This window comes from Lineus longissimus, chromosome 1 (genome assembly GCF_910592395.1).
Source record: "Lineus longissimus chromosome 1, tnLinLong1.2, whole genome shotgun sequence".
Lineage (NCBI taxonomy): Eukaryota > Metazoa > Nemertea > Pilidiophora > Heteronemertea > Lineidae > Lineus > Lineus longissimus.
In genome coordinates this window covers 845566-864777 of record NC_088308.1, presented here as the reverse complement: position 1 = coordinate 864777, position 19212 = coordinate 845566, and the positions used below count along the sequence as shown (strand labels likewise).

General features: G+C 43.1%; 2 long non-coding RNA genes across 3 annotated transcripts; both read right to left on the bottom strand.

Moving 5' to 3' along the window:
* Positions 1-1773: 1773 nt before the first annotated feature.
* On the bottom strand, positions 1774-17651 carry LOC135483464 (uncharacterized). 2 transcript variants are annotated; one of them, XR_010446326.1, is made up of 4 exons: positions 17485-17651; positions 17134-17209; positions 16381-16443; positions 1774-1972 (listed from the first exon to the last, which is right to left on the bottom strand). It is a non-coding gene; the product is annotated as an uncharacterized LOC135483464 (long non-coding RNA). The 2 variants fall into 2 exon arrangements; XR_010446324.1 differs by lacking the exon at positions 1774-1972 and adding an exon at positions 15314-15511 and having other exon boundaries at positions 17485-17646.
* On the bottom strand, positions 6932-9266 carry LOC135483510 (uncharacterized). The gene is made up of 4 exons (XR_010446339.1): positions 9111-9266; positions 8757-8835; positions 8002-8066; positions 6932-7132 (listed from the first exon to the last, which is right to left on the bottom strand). It is a non-coding gene; the product is annotated as an uncharacterized LOC135483510 (long non-coding RNA).
* Positions 17652-19212: the final 1561 nt, after the last annotated feature.

The window sequence follows — 19212 nt, the reverse complement described above, 5'->3', positions numbered from 1 at the left end:
GATGGGCATAGGACGCGACTCCAACTGCTTCCAAGTCATCCACAGACACAGAGGTCTATCAGATGGTCTATGTCTTGTTCCTTTATACCACCAACCAGTGGCGATCATCATATCAAAAAGAAAAACAACACAAACTCGGTTGAATTAGGGTTTAATCATGTGACTGTTCAGGTACAGGGAAATCAAGACTCTCCTTTTTTGGATAAGTGGTTTTATTCCACTTGCTCGCTCCTCGCTTTTTACGATTGGCACGTGTCCGTCGCTAAAAAAACAAACAAAACGAGAATGATGAGAGGCAAGAAACAAACAAGAGAACATATACGTCCACTGTAGGGAGTTCATGGGTCGGTGGGTTAGACGTAGGGGCTGTTTATTCACTGTGATGTGACGCTCTTCCCAAAGGTTTTTTTCATCGTGTTTTTTTCTAATCTATCACTACCTTCAAAGTTTGATATGATCGGCGGATAAGGAACTGCGGGGAGAGGGGGTTTATGTGATGTAGAATACTACACTGTTTTATCCTTCGTGTATCAGATAATCGGTCTTTAATTGCACGCACGTTAAAATGCCTTGGTGAATTCCACCCATGGTCTTTCCAAGCAATAAGACCTTTACGGAGGGAAACGAAGTAATCATGACGTATGCAAGAATATTCAAATGAGGATCTGGCGAATCATTGAATGGATAATCAGAATCAAGTTTTCTCTTGTCGAATGCTCGACTCGCCACATGAAGTTTTCAAACTGCTGGTTCAAGAAAGTAGTGAATGAGGAATGGGGAGTTACGTTAGCTGAGGAAACTTGATTATGTGTCGGCCAAATTTAGGAAGTTGCCAGAAAACGTTCATTTTATGAATTTAGATCCCTCGGCGAGATGAGCTCCCCTCGGGGTGCGGATGCAGACCTACCTTCGTTCGCAACTGACATTTTCGTGGTGGATATCGACGCTTCTAACCCTCTGCACTTGTAGCGACCGCGTAAATGCTTGATTTAGCTTGGTAGGTCAGTTTTAAAGTCTACGCCTCACTTGTGGAATGATAAGACTGGCCTTCAGTCTTATCATATTCATTCTACTGATTTGACAAATTCGTCGATAATTGAGTGACCCGTAATATGACGTGCCCTGTTGTGGGAACCAACCAGAGAATGACCGAGAACTTACCTACTCTTGTGTATTCAAGGCAGGACTTTAAGGCTGCCCTGCAAAGTGCCGAGGAAAGTATCTGCATCAGAGGATATATTCAATGTCAGCCTGGAAATTGCCCCCAGCCTCCCTGTCATACCTGACGATAGTCGCGACCTCCGATAGATGCGCGGGCATGCAGGGGAGGTCGGGGTTCTCTCGCCGTTTGATCAACGGGAGAGCACGTCACTGCTTAGGTCTACATGATGCTGTCACCTTCCATCCTCTCGTCATGTCATGACATGGTGACTTAGTAAATTACAGGTGGCATATGTGAAACGTATATCAAACGTGAATTGAATGTAAATCCAGCCTCATTATACGGCTCACCGAGGCTCAGACTCCCACTTCCTAAAATCCTGATCATGAACAGCGCTGGGTTGGCCCATGCTGGGTTGGCCCATGCTGAGTGCAAGTAAAGAGGGAAAAATTGCCTCTATACATTTCTGTAAGACATTTCAGAGTTGAGATTCACCGACCTTATGAATCTACAGGCATTCGAGGGCATTCCATTTAGTTGGATTCTGATAGTAATTGCAACATGTTTTCGATTCAGGTTAAGTACGACGAATAATGAACACTAAACAATCCTTTCAATTTAATGGTCTTTATTGGTATGTTGTAATCAAATACATAAACATGTACATGCAAGTACACACACGCATAAGTGCATTCAATTGTGTACAAGCATGTACATGTAACTGTGTAAGCCCGTCATAGAGTATTGGGAGTCCAGGAGGCGCGTGTCCTCAGCTTGCTGTGGGAATTTTCTCTACCCGATACTAATGACCTGAAAGATAGAAGCAGAGACTCTACATGTCCCAAGCGACAGATGTAAAATACACTACTCGTATCAGATTTCATATTGTACGATCGCATTGCCTCCTTAGCCATAAATACCTGAACAAATCAAGGTGCGTATGATACGCTAGCAAATAATGTGGCATAGAGTCACTTGGTATTCGGGTCACTTCATTGAGTATAGATGACATATCCTGCTTATTTTCATTCTTCTTCTTTTGTGTTCGACATCAAATGCACAGTCAAATTCAGTCTGGGGAATAAAGAGAAGCGTTGAAGCGTGTTCCAGCTTCTTCCTTCAGAGTTTGGCAATTACCAGCTATGCCGGACTTATTGGCCCTTCCGTCACTAGTGCAACATCCCGCCCCAAAATCCTCAATGAAGCACAGTAAATGCATTGCAAATGCACTGTGATGCATAGGCAAAGGGCGCTGTAGACATTGGGTGATATGAATAAAGACTAGCAAATGCTTTTATCTAAAACTTCATGTACATATACACCAGGTCTTTCTGTACAAAATTGAAGTAGAAGCATTTGCTAGTCTTTATTCATATCACCCAATGTGCCCATAGCCGAGGTTTAGCTTTGGGGTATATGAAATATGGTCTTTGGAAAAAAATATCGGTTTTGGAAAAGTTCCTTGACGTCCATGTGGGGTTTGAAAGTTTAGCGAGGACCCAAGTCGAAATCTTTAAATTGTTTAACCAAATAAGCTTATGACCCGCTAGAAGTCTCCAACCACATAATCCTTAAGTCTCCTCCTTTTCACAGGACGCACAACGCCGGTAGATCGGCATGCTCTGACCTTGACTTTAAAAATTACCTTGCCAGGATTCAGCGTAGCATGAAATTACTCACTATTTCATCATAGGTCTTTAAAATCCACCTAGCCACCAACCAAATTCAGTTTTCCTGTGGAAAAAAAGACGAGGTGACTTTAACAACTGGACAAAACAAGAAATTGCGTTTTTCGACAGGGCCGCCCGCTTACGCGGGACTAAACCGATCTATCGATTCGGATCGTTCTAGATTGTTCTGCCGTGTAAACGCGCACGAAGGTGATCTGGTTTGATCTGGTCTGGTCTGGTTTGGTTGGGTTGGGTCTAATATCGCGTAAACAACCTTAGTATTTGCACTACTTTTCAACCTTCTCCACGAATGATGATAGCTTAGAGTGATACTAGCCAGCGGACATAGCCGTGCGTCGGATAGGGTTCAAACGGGATTTACACATTGCGCTGTGTATGTCACACCAGATATAAAACAATTTTTCTACATCCCTGGTTGGGATTAACCTCATATCAACCGTTTTTTTAAACGGAAGAGAATGACAACACGTTGGCGTAACGTGACGGGAATAACGATGTTTTATACGTGACAAGACGGTAACGAGAAACGTCCGTGGAGGCTTTGACGGGAAGCATGCAGGAACGTGACGGACGCGAGGCGGGAAGCCGATGGAACACCTCCATAAAGTTTCGGTTTATGTACATTTACATGTATCTCCGGTCATTCCGATTTACCAAAAGTATTATCGTATTTTGAATCTCCCGTCTTGAAATGTGTTGGATGATTTTTCAGAATAAACATGTGAAAAAAGTGACTTACGCCGGTTCGGGCACATTGGTATCTGATGGTTTCTTCCAATTCCCAATGACGGGGTCACTACTTCTTGCTTGCACGTTGGCTGCATATGAGATTAGACAAGGGAATTGTATACAATTCTCTGCGCGGCGATACTTCCAAATGGTTGAACATGTAAATGACATTTTGGTATGGAATAAGCCCTCATAAATTTTCGAAAACAGCGAAAACTTCATATATCTCGAATACAGCTCAAAGCTGTAATGAACGAAAATGATAATGGTCGGGAGGACTTCTGTCCTCTGACGGTGGAGGGATCAGGAGGAGTGATGGTGTCCAAAATAACACTAAGGATTTGAAATCATACGTGTACATACATCCATCGTCGATAAATACCGGCCCGGCATGAACCATCCAGAGACTGGCGCAAGTCGCCAACAGCACGATGACAAGGGTACTCTTCATCATCGTCGGTGATTGGTAGATACTAGACAGACACTGGACAACTTTGTAGCAGCAACTGATGAAATCTTTTGCCTGAAACTTCCATATATCGGCCCAAATATCGACTTATTGATGGGCGGTCATTCAACGGTATTTGCACTAAAGGTGCAGCACTCCCCCAATACCGGTATTTGTTGAAATCCTCCGTCGAGTTAACAGAGAGTGCATTTTGTACTGTGTAAAGCTAAGAATATTCTTAATAGCGGGCGACATAGGATTTACGATGTCACTTTTCACCCTTGCATCTTTTGTCGCTCCAGTGCGTAACTACGCAGCACGGCGAAAATACAAAAACAACGCTGATGCGACGGGCCTGTACATGTACATGTAGATCGCCGTCTTTATTATGACGCAGGGTGACTGCGGATTAGCAAGCCGAATACACTTTTGGTTAAACAAACATCCAAGTGTAACTATTATTACCAGAAATGTAATCAAGGATGGGTTTACATAGAATTATTTTGGGTTTACATAGAGTAGAGTTAAAATGATTATTACATGTAATGTGTAAATATTATTTTAACAAACAAGTCATTTCTGAAGAGCAGGCCAATCGTATGATTTACAATGCCACTTTTTCCCCAGGTCCTGTTATGGCATGTTTTCAGCCTAAGTCAATTAACGACTATGTTCGTGACAGGTAACACGTGACTATCCCCACACGTGACAACGTGAATCCTGTGTAAACCCGCCCTTAAGTGTAAACTCCGGGGAACAGATGCTATTCAAATGGATGTCCCAATCATAATCGCCGGAGCTCCTGGCAGGAATTGTCCTGCGTAGTCAATTCCGTGTAAGTATGCATGATATGCAATTCTTACAGTGGATGGCTAGAGTACCCCAGGGGTGTTGTATAAGCGAACGAACTGATCACATTGGGGGTAGGTCTAACGATTGTATGACCAGCTGATGATAGTAACGATATGTTTTAAAGGCTTTCTGAGATCTACCGCAGAGCAGCAGTGATAGGAACAGGTTCGTTCAGTTCATCTCAATCAGCTGACCAGGTGTGGACCTTAACAATGGAGACACACGCAGTGTGGAAAACACATGTAAAGAGCGGGGAATGGCGTCAGATGGGCATAGGACGCGACTCCAACTGCTTCCAAGTCATCCACAGACACAGAGGTCTATCAGATGGTCTATGTCTTGTTCCTTTATACCACCAACCAGTGGCGATCATCATATCAAAAAGAAAAACAACACAAACTCGGTTGAATTAGGGTTTAATCATGTGACTGTTCAGGTACAGGGAAATCAAGACTCTCCTTTTTTGGATAAGTGGTTTTATTCCACTTGCTCGCTCCTCGCTTTTTACGATTGGCACGTGTCCGTCGCTAAAAAAACAAACAAAACGAGAATGATGAGAGGCAAGAAACAAACAAGAGAACATATACGTCCACTGTAGGGAGTTCATGGGTCGGTGGGTTAGACGTAGGGGCTGTTTATTCACTGTGATGTGACGCTCTTCCCAAAGGTTTTTTTCATCGTGTTTTTTTCTAATCTATCACTACCTTCAAAGTATGATATGATCGGCGGATGAGGAACTGCGGGGAGAGGGGGTTAATGTGATGTAGAATACTACACTGTTTTATCCTTCGTGTATCAGATAATCGGTCTTTAATTGCACGCACGTTAAAATGCCTTGGTGAATTCCACCCATGGTCGTTCCAAGCAATAAGACCTTTACGGAGGGAAACGAAGTAATCATGACGTATGCAAGAATATTCAAATGAGGATCTGGCGAATCATTGAATGGATAATCAGAATCAAGTTTTCTCTTGTTGAATGCTGGACTCGCCACATGAAGTTTTCAAACTGCTGGTTCAAGAAAGTAGTGAATGAGGAATGGGGCGTTACATTAGCTGAGGAAACTTGATTATGGTTCGGCCAAATTTAGGAAGTTACTAGAAAACGTTCATTTTATGAATTTAGATCCCTCGGCGAGATGAGCTCCCCTCGGGGTGCGGATGCAGACCTACCTTCGTTCGCAACTGACATTTTCGTGGTGGATATCGACGCTTCTAACCCTCTGCACTTGTAGCGACCGCGTAAATGCTTGATTTAGCTTGGTAGGTCAGTTTTAAAGTCAACGCCTCACTTGTGGAATGATAAGAATGGACTTCAGTCTTATCATATTCATTCTACTGATTTGACCAATTCGTCGATAATTGAGTGACCCGTAATATGACGTGCCCTGTTGTGGGAACCAACCAGAGAATGACCGAGAACTTACCTACTCTTGTGTATTCAAGGCAGGACTTTAACTGACCGAGCAGGCTGCCCTGCAAAGTGCCGAGGAAAGTATCTGCATCAGAGGATATATTCAATGTCAGCCTGGAAATTGCCCCCAGCCTCCCTGTCATACCTGACGATAGTCGCGACCTCCGATAGATGCGCGGGCATGCAGGGGAGGTCGGGGTTCTCTCGCCGTTTGATCAACGGGAGAGCACGTCACTGCTTAGGTCTACATGATGCTGTCACTTTCCATCCTCTCGTCATGTCATGACATGGTGACTTAGTAAATTACAGGTGGCATATGTGAAACGTATATCAAACGTGAATTGAATGTAAATCCAGCCTCATGACACGGCTCACCGAGGCTCAGACTCCCACTTCCTAAAATCTTGATCATGAACAGCGCTGGGTTGGCCCATGCTGGGTTGGCCCATGCTGAGTGCAAGTAAAGAGGGAAAAATTGCCTCTATACATTTCTGTAAGACATTTCAGAGTTGAGATTCACCGACCTTATGAATCTACAGGCATTCGAGGGCATTCCATTTAGTTGGATTCTGATAGTAATTGCAACATGTTTTCGATTCAGGTTAAGCACGACGAATAATGAACACTAAACAATCCTTTCAATTTAATGGTCTTTATTGGTATGTTGTAATCAAATACATAACCATGAACATGCAAGTACACACACGCATAAGTGCATTCAATTGTGTACAAGCATGTACATGTATACTGTGTAAGCCCGTTATATAGTATTTGGGAGTCCAGGAGACGCGTGTCCTCAGCTTGCTGTGGGAATTTTCTCTACCCGATACTCATGACCTGAAAGATAGAAGCAGAGACTCTACATGTCCCAAGCGACAGATGTAAAATACACTACTCGTATCAGATTTCATATTGTACGATCGCATTGCCTCCTTAGCCATAAATACCTGAACAAATCAAGGTGCGTATGATACGCTAGCAAATAATGTGGCATAGAGTCACTTGGTATTCGGGTCACTTCATTAAGTATAGATGACATATCCTGCTTATTTTCATTCTTTTTCTTTTGTGTTCGACATCAAATGCACAGTCAAATTCAGTCGGGAATAAAGAGAAGCGTTGAAGCGTGTTCCAGCTTCTTCCCTCAGAGTTTGGCAATTACCAGCTATGCCGGACTTATTCGCCCTTCCGTCACTAGTGCAACATCCCGCCCCAAAATCCTCAATGAAGCACAGTAAATGCATTGCAAATGCACTGTGATGCATAGGCAAAGGGCGCTGTAGACATTGGGTGATATGAATAAAGACTAGCAAATGCTTTTATCTAAAACTTCATGTACATATACACCAGGTCTTTCTGTACAAAATTGAAGTAGAAGCATTTGCTAGTCTTTATTCATATCACCCAATGTGCCCATAGCCGAGGTTTAGCTTTGGGGTATATGAAATATGGTCTTTGGAAAAAAATATCGGTTTTGGAAAAGTTCCTTGACGTCCATGTGGGGTTTGAAAGTTTAGCGAGGACCCAAGTCGAAATCTTTAAAATTGTTGAACCAAATAAGCTTATGACCCGCTAGAAGTCTCCAACCACATAATCCTTATGTCTCCTCCTTTTCACAGGACGCACAACGCCGGTAGATCGGCATGCTCTGACCTTGACTTTAAAAATTACCTTGCCAGGATTCAGCGTAACATGAAATTACTCACTATTTCATCAAGGTCTTGAAAATACACCTCGTCGGGGGTAATTCCTACCAAATATTATAGTTTTCCTGTGGAAAAAAAGACGAAGTGACTTTAACAACTGGACAAAACAAGAAATTGCGTTTTTCGACAGGGCCGCCCGCTTACGCGGGACTAAACCAATCTATCGATTCGGATCGTTCTAGATTGTTCTGCCGTGTAAACGCGCACGAAGGTGATCTGGTTTGATCTGGTCTGGTTTGGTTGGGTTGGGTCTAATATCGCGTAAACAACCTTAGTATTTGCACTACTTTTCAACCTTCTCCACGAATGATGATAGCTTAGAGTGATACTAGCCAGCGGACATAGCCGTGCGTCGGATAGGGTTCAAACGGGATTTACACATTGCGCTGTGTATGTCACACCAGATATAAAACAATTTTTCTACATCTCTGGTTGGGATTAACCTCATATCAACCGTTTTTTAAACGGAAGAGAATGACAACACGTTGGCGTAACGTGACGGGAATAACGATGTTTTATACGTGACAAGACGGTAACGAGAAACGTCCGTGGAGGCTTTGACGGGAAGCATGCAGGAACGTGACGGACGCGAGGCGGGAAGCCGATGGAACACCTCCATAAAGTTTCGGTTTATGTACATTTACATGTATCTCCGGTCATTCCGATTTACCAAAAGTATTATCGTATTTTGAATCTCCCGTCTTGAAATGTGTTGGATGATTTTTCAGAATAAACATGTGAAAAAAGTGACTTACGCCGGTTCGGGCACATTGGTATCTGATGGTTTCTTCGAATTCCCAATGACGGGGTCACTACTTCTTGCTTGCACGTTGGCTGCATATGAGATTAGACAAGGGAATTGTATACAATTCTCTGCGCGGCGATACTTCCAAATGGTTGAACATGTAAATGACATTTTGGTATGGAATAAGCCCTCATAAATTTTCGAAAACAGCGAAAAACTTCATATATCTCGAATACAGCTCAAAGCTGTAATGAACGAAAATGATAATCGTCGGGAGGACTTCTGTCCTCTGACGGTGGAGGGATCAGGAGGAGTGATGGTGTCCAAAATAACACTAAGGATTTGAAATCATACGTATACATACATCCATCGTCGATAAATACCGGCCCGGCATGAACCATCCAGAGACTGGCGCAAGTCGCCAACACCACGATGACAAGGGTACTCTTCATCTTCGTCGGTGATTGGTAGATACTAGACAGACACTGGACAACTTTGTAGCAGCAACTGATGAAATCTATTGCCTGAAACTTCCATATATCGGCCCAAATATCGACTTATTGATGGGCGGTCATTCAACGGTATTTGCACTAAAGGTGCAGCACTCCCCCAATACCGGTATTTGTTGAAATCCTCCGTCGAGTTAACAGAGAGTGCATTTTGTACTGTGTAAAGCTAAGAATATTCTTAATAGCGGGCGACATAGGATTTACGATGTCACTTTTCACCCTTGCATCTTTTCATGTTATGCCATTTTAGCCATTTCATATTTGAACTCAGAAAATTTCAGCGGCCGTCAGAAACGTCAATTTCAATGAAGAATTGCACCTTTAAAACAATATTACCTTCACCGTAACTAATCATCTGCTGCCATGTTGTTACCTTGGTTACCGGTGTTAACATGTCGGTAAAAGAAACAACTTTACTGAATGTCTAAATAATCTGGACATGGTCAGCTGACAGACGGAGGACTCAACTCAAAAAGTTAATTCGGTCCTTTGCGATGAGTTGAGAACGAGCGGTGTAAACAATATTTTTTATTGTTACAGGAAGGCTGTATTTAACCCCGTTCCACACCATTGGCGAGCATGTCAAGAACGTGGCAACGACGTGTTCTTGAGCCTCGAACGCAAAATCTCTGTTTATTTTGTCGCTCCAGTGCGTAACTACGCAGCACGGCGAAAATACAAAAACAACGCTGATGCGACGGGCCTGTACATGTACATGTAGATCGCCGTCTTTATTATGACGCAGGGTGACTGCGGATTAGCAAGCCGAATGCACTTTTGGTTAAACAAACATCCAAGTGTAACTATTATTACCAGAAATGTAATCAAGGATGGGTTTACATAGAATTATTTTGGGTTTACATAGAGTAGAGTTAAAATGATTATTACATGTAATGTGTAAATATTATTTTAACAAACAAGTCATTTCTGAAGAGCAGGCCACACGTATGATTTACAATGCCACTTTTTCCCCAGGTCCTGTTATGGCATGTTTTCAGCCTAAGTCAATTAACGACTATGTTCGTGACAGGTAACACGTGACTATCCTGACACGTGACAACGTGAATCCTGTGTAAACCCGCCCTTAAGTGTAAACTCCGGGGAACAGATGCTATTCAAATGGATGTCCCAATCATAATCGCCGGAGCTCCTGGCAGGAATTGTCCTAGTCAATTCCGTGTAAGTATGCATGATATGCAATTCTTACAGTGGATGGCTAGAGTACCCCAGGGGTGTTTTATAAGCGAACGAACTGACCACATTGGGGGTAGGTCTAACGATTGTATGACCAGCCGATGATAGTAACGATATGTTTTAAAGGCTTTCTGAGATCTACCGCAGAGCAGCAGTGATAGGAACAGGTTCGTTCAGTTCATCTCAATCAGCTGACCAGGTGTGGACCTTAACAATGGAGACACACGCAGTGTGGAAAACACTTGTAAAGAGCGGGGAATGGCGTCAGATGGGCATAGGACGCGACTCCAACTGCTTCCAAGTCATCCACAGACACAGAGGTCCATCAGATGGTCTATGTCTTGTTCCTTTATACCACCAACCAGTGGCGATCATCATATCAAAAAGAAAAACAACACAAACTTGGTTGAATTAGGGTTTAATCATGTGACTGTTCAGGTACAGGGAAATCAAGACTCTCCTTTTTTGGATAAGTGGTTTTATTCCACTTGCTCGCTCCTCGCTTTTTACGATTGGCACGTGTCCGTCGCTAAAAAAACAAACAAAACGAGAATGATGAGAGGCAAGAAACAAACAAGAGAACATATACGTCCACTGTAGGGAGTTCATGGGTCGGTGGGTTAGACGTAGGGGCTGTTTATTCACTGTGATGTGACGCTCTTCCCAAAGGTTTTTTTCATCGTGTTTTTTTCTAATCTATCACTACCTTCAAAGTATGATATGATCGGCGGATGAGGAACTGCGGGGAGAGGGGGTTAATGTGATGTAGAATACTACACTGTTTTATCCTTCGTGTATCTGATAATCGGTCTTTAATTGCACGCACGTCAAAATGCCTTGGTGAATTCCACCCATGGTCTTTCCAAGCAATAAGACCTTTACGGAGGGAAACGAAGTAATCATGACGTATGCAAGAATATTCAAATGAGGATCTGGCGAATCATTGAATGGATAATCAGAATCAAGTTTTCTCTTGTCGAATGCTCGACTCGCCACATGAAGTTTTCAAACTGCTGGTTCAAGAAAGTAGTGAATGAGGAATGGGGAGTTACGTTAGCTGAGGAAACTTGATTATGGGACGGCCAAATTTAGGAAGTTGCCAGAAAACGTTCATTTTATGAATTTAGATCCCTCGGCGAGATGAGCTCCCCTCGGGGTGCGGATGCAGACCTACCTTCGTTCGCAACTGACATTTTCGTGGTGGATATCGACGCTTCTAACCCTCTGCACTTGTAGCGACCGCGTAAATGCTTGATTTAGCTTGGTAGGTCAGTTTTAAAGTCTACGCCTCACTTGTGGAATGATAAGACTGGACTTCAGTCTTATCATATTCATTCTACTGATTTGACCAATTCGTCGATAATTGAGTGACCCGTAATATGACGTGCCCTGTTGTGGGAACCAACCAGAGAATGACCGAGAACTTACCTACTCTTGTGTATTCAAAGCAGGACTTTAACTGACCGAGCAGGCTGCCCTGCAAAGTGCCGAGGAAAGTATTTGCATCTCAAAAAACAGCCAAAATGCGCGCTCATTGGTGCATTTACGAAAATAACAACCTATATTTATTATCATTATTTATTCGTACACAAGATACATTTACAATAAGATGTGCAGATGCAGGAAACAACGAATTTGGAAAACGTGCATCTGCCTATACTCTGTGTTAGATGAATCTACAGGACTTAGATACATGTATAGTAATAGTTACTTTTTAAGAAACGTTTTAAAGACACAAGTCATCTTTATATATTGTTCGAATATAATACATGTAACAGAGCATGGTTTCATCTAATTTACTAGGTCATGGGCTCTCTTGTGATCAATCCCTGGGCAGTCATTGGATAATAGGGTCACGTCATGAAACGTGTACGCTGTATCTTTCTCGCCCATTGGTCCAGTTGTAAGGGTGACGTCACTGAGGAGGGCGTCATTACCACCATGCCCGGATTGGTCCTTCCCTTCCAGACTGCGTTTATCATCCAGACACCAGCTGGCTGAGGGATGATCTTAGCTAATCGAATAGAAAAGAAAAGTCAAAATTAATGCGTAATCGGCGGTCTAAAGAAGCGACCAAATGGCCATTGTTTAGACACTGATAGATTGCATTTTAAGCGTGTCCACGGATTCAATTCAAAGACTATACAAGACCCATCATGAAGGCAATACATTTACAGTGGAACCCTAGTCGGCGACAGTTACGCTCTAACGCTCTAGTCTTGATTCACCGGTTAGCGATCACAACACAATTTGGATAGATGGCTCTGCCACACTGGACACAATGGAAGAGCTGGCGTACGTACCACTGATGCCGCCACCGATAGTGATGGGAAAATCACTGTTGCTACACCTATTCCGAAACGAAAACTAATATGCCCATTGATAACCTGATAACTTAAGCATCGATCAAAAACGGTCATATTACATTCAGATGCAGTTAAGATGTTGGAATAATTTTCTATTTACAATCTACAATTTTGATTTCCGCCGATTGAAGATATTGATGCGTCCTGTGTGGAGAGTAACCCGAGACACTCAGAAGTAATCCACAGGATATTTAACAAAGATGTATTGAATGCTGTGTCCGAGCCACCCCAATAGGAACTTAGCAGGGAAATGGGATATCGAACAGCCAGCAGAAATTCCAATTTCGATCAGTTTTATTTTTTGACAAATGCACCTACTCTCTTGTGGCTACCTTGTTAACAAATCTGCGATGGCTTATTCGTTCAGTAAGTGTTTGAAAATTGCATACGGAAGTCCCATATTATTAACAAACAAACAAACTCATTTCATGAAATCGTCAATATAAGGAACATTGTCAATAAAGGAACATTGTCCCGCCTGCCAGCTGGCGGAAGGAACTAGCTGTCGCAGAGTTGCATTTATAGAAAAACGTTAATTTAGTCCTTCTGCCTAGGCGTTTACAATAGTGTAATTGATACGGGAGGGACAATTAAGATGACGAACTAATCAAATAGGGGCGTAGGCTTGGGAAGCACTATACAGGCAAAAGTTTCCGTCCACGGATAGCTGATGGCCCATGGACGTTCCATCCACGGACGCCCATCCACGGATAGCTGATGGAGATTCTCCATCAGCTATCCGTGGATGGCCCATGGACGGAACGTTCATGATTAATCACCATCAGCTATCCGTGGACGGAAACATTTGCCTGAGTAGGAGCACCCCATCTTAAACATAGCAGAGCAGGTTGCGACAAAGTATTACATTCTAACAACCTTTTAACCTAGATCCTTATTCTCAGGAGCTAGGAAATGCATGTTTGGCTCTTACTTTGTCCATTGCCTGAAATTGTCCTGACAGAGGACCCCCAAGATCCCGCGACACAGGTTTTCACATCATTTCATGCTCAACAACTGAGTTTTACCTCCGTTCTGTCGGTAACCGGAAAAACGCCGACCGACCGACCGACCGACCGACCGACCGACCTGCCAACCTACCGTCATATGCAGTATCCCTTTCGCTTATCTGTGTAGTGCCCAGCGCAATAATGGACGTGATGGAGTCCGACGTATCTGACAGCAGCATCATCGGCTTTTTTCCGGTTACCCGTTTTGTCCTCGGTTGGAATAAATTACTCCAAAGGCCAAACGATATGGATGGATCCATGTTATTAGTTCGTGTTTATGTAATAATGTGGGTAAGGCGATGACTTTACCATCCTATCCAATCATGGTGCAGTGCAGGGCTTGGTTCAATTAGGGCTCTCACCATGGAATTCTTTTGTAAAAGACCTCAATGGTAGGAATCTGAATTACAGCATCCAAGGATTCGACGCAGCCGTAATCTGCATTCAAGAACCGTAACCTTTCAGAAAAATCAATCAAAAGTTACCTGATCGAAAGGTAGGTTCCATCTCGACTTCAAGCGGGCTTGAAATGGTTGTATGCCTGTGATATGAAAATTTACCACCCTTGCCTCAAGTGAAATGTCAGCCTGGAGATTGCCCCCCCCCCCGCCTACCTGTCATACCTGAAGATGGACGCGACCTCCGATAGATGCGCGGGCATGCAGGGGAGGTCGGGGTTCTCTCGCCGTTTGATCAACGGGAGAGCACATCACTGCTTAGGTCTACATGATGCTGTCACTTTCCATCCTCTCGCAGGGCCGTATTTAACTTTTTTGTCCAGGGGGGGCAGTGGGATAGATCGCCGAAGGCGATCTGCATGCGCCGCAGGCGCATCCGAAAAGGGGGGTCTGGGGGCTCTCCCCCAGAAAAATTTGAAAATAAAAGGTCTGAAATGGCATTTTCCTGGCATTTGGAAGTGTGAATCAATAGTATTTTTACTCTAAAAAAGGACCACTTGGCACTTTTATGAAGACTAGGGTCAGGGCACTGGACTGGTCAGATTATAAGGGTTGCACCTGAGTTGATAACATCTGCTATCCATATGCTGCTATCATGCTGGTAAAGCTATGGCTAAGATTAGTTTGTCTTTTTATTAGGCTACTGTCTGAAAATTTTTTTTTCAACATTTATTGCACAGGGGGGGCAGCTGCCCCCCCCTGCCCCCCTCTAAATACGGCCCTGTCTCGTCATGTCATGACATGGTGACTTAGTAAATTACAGGTGGCATATGTGAAACGTATATCAAACGTGAATTGAATGTAAATCCAGCCTCATTATACGGCTCACCGAGGCTCAGACACCCACTTAGTGCAAGTACAGAGGGAAAAATTGCCTCTATACATTACTGTAAGACATTTCAGAGTTGAGATTCACCGACCTTATGAATCTACAGGCATTCGAGGGCATTCCATTTAGTTGGATTCTGATAGTCATTGCAATATGTTTTCGATTCAGGTTAAGCACGATGAATAATGAACACTAAACAATCCATTCAATTTAATGGTCTTTATTGGTATGTTGTAATCAAATACATAAACATGTACATGCAAGTACACACACGCATAAGTGCATTCAATTGTGATCAAGCATGTACATGTAACTGTGTAAGCCCGTCATAGAGTATTGGGAGTCCAGGAGGCGCGTGTCCTCAGCTTGCTGTGGGAATTTTCTCTACCCGATACTCATGACCTGAAAGATAGAAGCAGAGACTCTACATGTCCCAAGCGACAGATGTAAAATACACTACTCGTATCAGATTTCATATTGTACGATCGCATTGCCTCCTTAGCCATAAATACCTGAACAAATCAAGGTGCGTATGATACGCTAGCAAATAATGTGGCATAGAGTCACTTGGTATTCGGGTCACTTCATTGAGTATAGATGACATATCCTGCTTATTTTCATTCTTCTTCTTTTGTGTTCGACATCAAATGCACAGTCCAATTCAGTCGGGAATAAAGAGAAGCGTTGAAGCGTGTTCCAGCTTCTTCCCTCAGAGTTTGGCAATTACCAGCTATGCCGGACTTATTGGCCCTTCCGTCACTAGTGCAACATCCCGCCCCAAAATCCTCAATGAAGCACAGTAAATGCATTGCAAATGCACTGTGATGCATAGGCAAAGGGCGCTGTAGACATTGGGTGATATGAATAAAGACTAGCAAATGCTTTTATCTAAAACTTCATGTACATATACACTAGGTCTTTCTGTACAAAATTGAAGTAAAAGCATTTGCTAGTCTTTATTCATATCACCCAATGTGCCCATAGCCGAGGTTTAGCTTTGGGGTATATGAAATATGGTCTGTGGAAAAAAATATCGGTTTTGGAAAAGTTCCTTGACGTCCATGTGGGGTTTGAAAGTTTAGCGAGGACCCAAGTCGAAATCTTTAAAATTGTTTAACCAAATAAGCTTATGACCCGCTAGAAGTCTCCAACCACATAATCCTTAAGTCTCCTCCTTTTCACAGGACGCACAACGCCGGTAGATCGGCATGCTCTGACCTTGACTTTAAAAATTACCTTGCCAGGATTCAGCGTAACATGAAATTACTCACTATTTCATCATAGGTCTTTAAAATACAACTGATTGGGCGTGATTCCCACCAAATTTAGTTTTCCTGTGGAAAAAAAGACGAAGTGACTTTAACAACTGGACAAAACAAGAAATTGCGTTTTTCGACAGGGCCGCCCGCTTACGCGGGACTAAACCGATCTATCGATTCGGATCGTTCTAGATTGTTCTGCCGTGTAAACGCGCACGAAGGTGATCTGGTTTGATCTGGTCTGGTTTGGTTGGGTTGGGTCTAATATCGCGTAAACAACCTTAGTATTTGCACTACTTTTCAACCTTCTCCACGAATGATGATAGCTTAGAGTGATACTAGCCAGCGGACATAGCCGTGCGTCGGATAGGGTTCAAACGGGATTTACACATTGCGCTGTGTATGTCACACCAGATATAAAACAATTTTTCTACATCCCTGGTTGGGATTAACCTCATATCAACCGTTTTTTAAACGGAAGAGAATGACAACACGTTGGCGTAACGTGACGGGAATAACGATGTTTTATACGTGACAAGACGGTAACGAGAAACGTCCGTGGAGGCTTTGACGGGAAGCATGCAGGAACGTGACGGACGCGAGGCGGGAAGCCGATGGAACACCTCCATAAAGTTTCGGTTTATGTACATTTACATGTATCTCCGGTCATTCCGATTGACCAAAAGTATTATCGTATTTTGAATCTCCCGTCTTGAAATGTGTTGGATGATTTTTCAGAATAAACATGTGAAAAAAGTGACTTACGGTTCGGGCACATTGGTATCTGATGGTTTCTTCCAATTCCCAATGACGGGGTCACTACTTCTTGCTTGCACGTTGGCTGCATATGAGATTAGACAAGGGAATTGTATACAATTCTCTGCGCGGCGATACTTCCAAATGGTTGAACATGTAAATAACATTTTGGTATGGAATAAGCCCTCATAAATTTTCGAAAACAGCGAAAAACTTCATATATCTCGAATACAGCTCAAAGCTGTAATGAACGAAAATGATAATCGTCGGGAGGACTTCTGTCCTCTGACGGTGGAGGGATCAGGAGGAGTGATGGTGTCCAAAATAACACTAAGGATTTGAAATCATACGTATACATACATCCATCGTCGATAAATACCGGCCCGGCATGAACCATCCAGAGACTGGCGCAAGTCGCCAACAGCACGATGACAAGGGTACTCTTCATCTTCGGTGATTGGTAGATACTAGACAGACACTGGACAACTTTGTAGCAGCAACTGATGAAATCTATTGCCTGAAACTTCCATATATCGGCCCAAATATCGACATATTTATGGGCGGTCATTCAACGATATTTGCACTAAAGGTGCAGCACTCCCCCAATACCGGTATTTGTTGAAATCCTCCGTCGAGTTAACAGAGAGTGCATTTTGTACTGTGTAAAGCTAAGAATATTCTTAATAGTGGGCGACATAGGATTTACGATGTCACTTTTCACCCTTGCATCTTTTCATGTTATGCCATTTTAGCCATTTCACATTTGAACTCAGAAAATTTCAGCGGCCGTCAGAAACGTCAATTTCAATGAAGAATTGCACCTTTAAAACAATATTACTTTCACCGTAACTAATCATCTGCTGCCATGTTGTTACCTTGGTTACCGGTGTTAACATGTCGGTAAAAGAAACAACTTTACTGAATGTCTAAATAATCTGGACATGGTCAGCTGACAGACGGAGGACTCAATCGATGTTTTGTCTGAGCAAGTGCAAATATATGCATTCATAAAAAAGTTAATTCGGTCCTTCGTGATGAGTTGAGAACGAGCCGTGTAAACAATATTTTTTATTGTTACAGGAAGGCTGTATTTAACCCCGTTCCACACCATTGGCGAGCATGTCCAGAAAGTGGCACGACGTGTTCTTGAGCCTCGAACGCAAAATCTCTGTTTATTTTGTCGCTCCAGTGCGTAACTACGCAGCACGGCGAAAATACAAAAACAACGCTGATGCGACGGGCCTGTACATGTACATGTAGATCGCCGTATGACGCAGGGTGACTGCGGATTAGCAAGCCGAATACACTTTTGGTTAAACAAACATCCAAGTGTAACTATTATTACCAGAAATGTAATCAAGGATGGGTTTACATAGAATTATTTTGGGTTTACATAGAGTAGAGTTAAAATGATTATTACATGTAATGTGTAAATATTATTTTAACAAACAAGTCATTTCTGAAGAGCAGGCCACACGTATGATTTACAATGCCACTTTTTCCCCAGGTCCTGTTATGACATGTTTTCAGCCTAAGTCAATTAACGACTATGTTCGTGACAGGTAACACGTGACTATCCTGACACGTGACAACGTGAATCCTGTGTAAACCCGCCCTTAAGTGTAAACTCCGGGGAACAGATGCTATTCAAATGGATGTCCCAATCATAATCGCCGGAGCTCCTGGCAGGAATTGTCCTGCGTAGTCAATTCCGTGTAAGTATGCATGATATGCAATTCTTACAGTGGACAGCTAGAGTACCCCAGGGGTGTTTTATAAGCGAACGAACTGACCACATTGGGGGTAGGTCTAACGATTGTATGACCAGCCGATGATAGTAACGATATGTTTTAAAGGCTTTCTGAGATCTACCGCAGAGCAGCAGTGATAGGAACAGGTTCGTTCAGTTCATCTCAATCAGCTGACCAGGTGTGGACCTTAAAAATGGAGACACACGCAGTGTGGAAAACACATGTAAAGAGCGGGGAATGGCGTCAGATGGGCATAGGACGCGACTCCAACTGCTTCCAAGTCATCCACAGACACTGTCGTGTCCGAAGACAACGGCGTAAGGGAAACGTCCGGCCA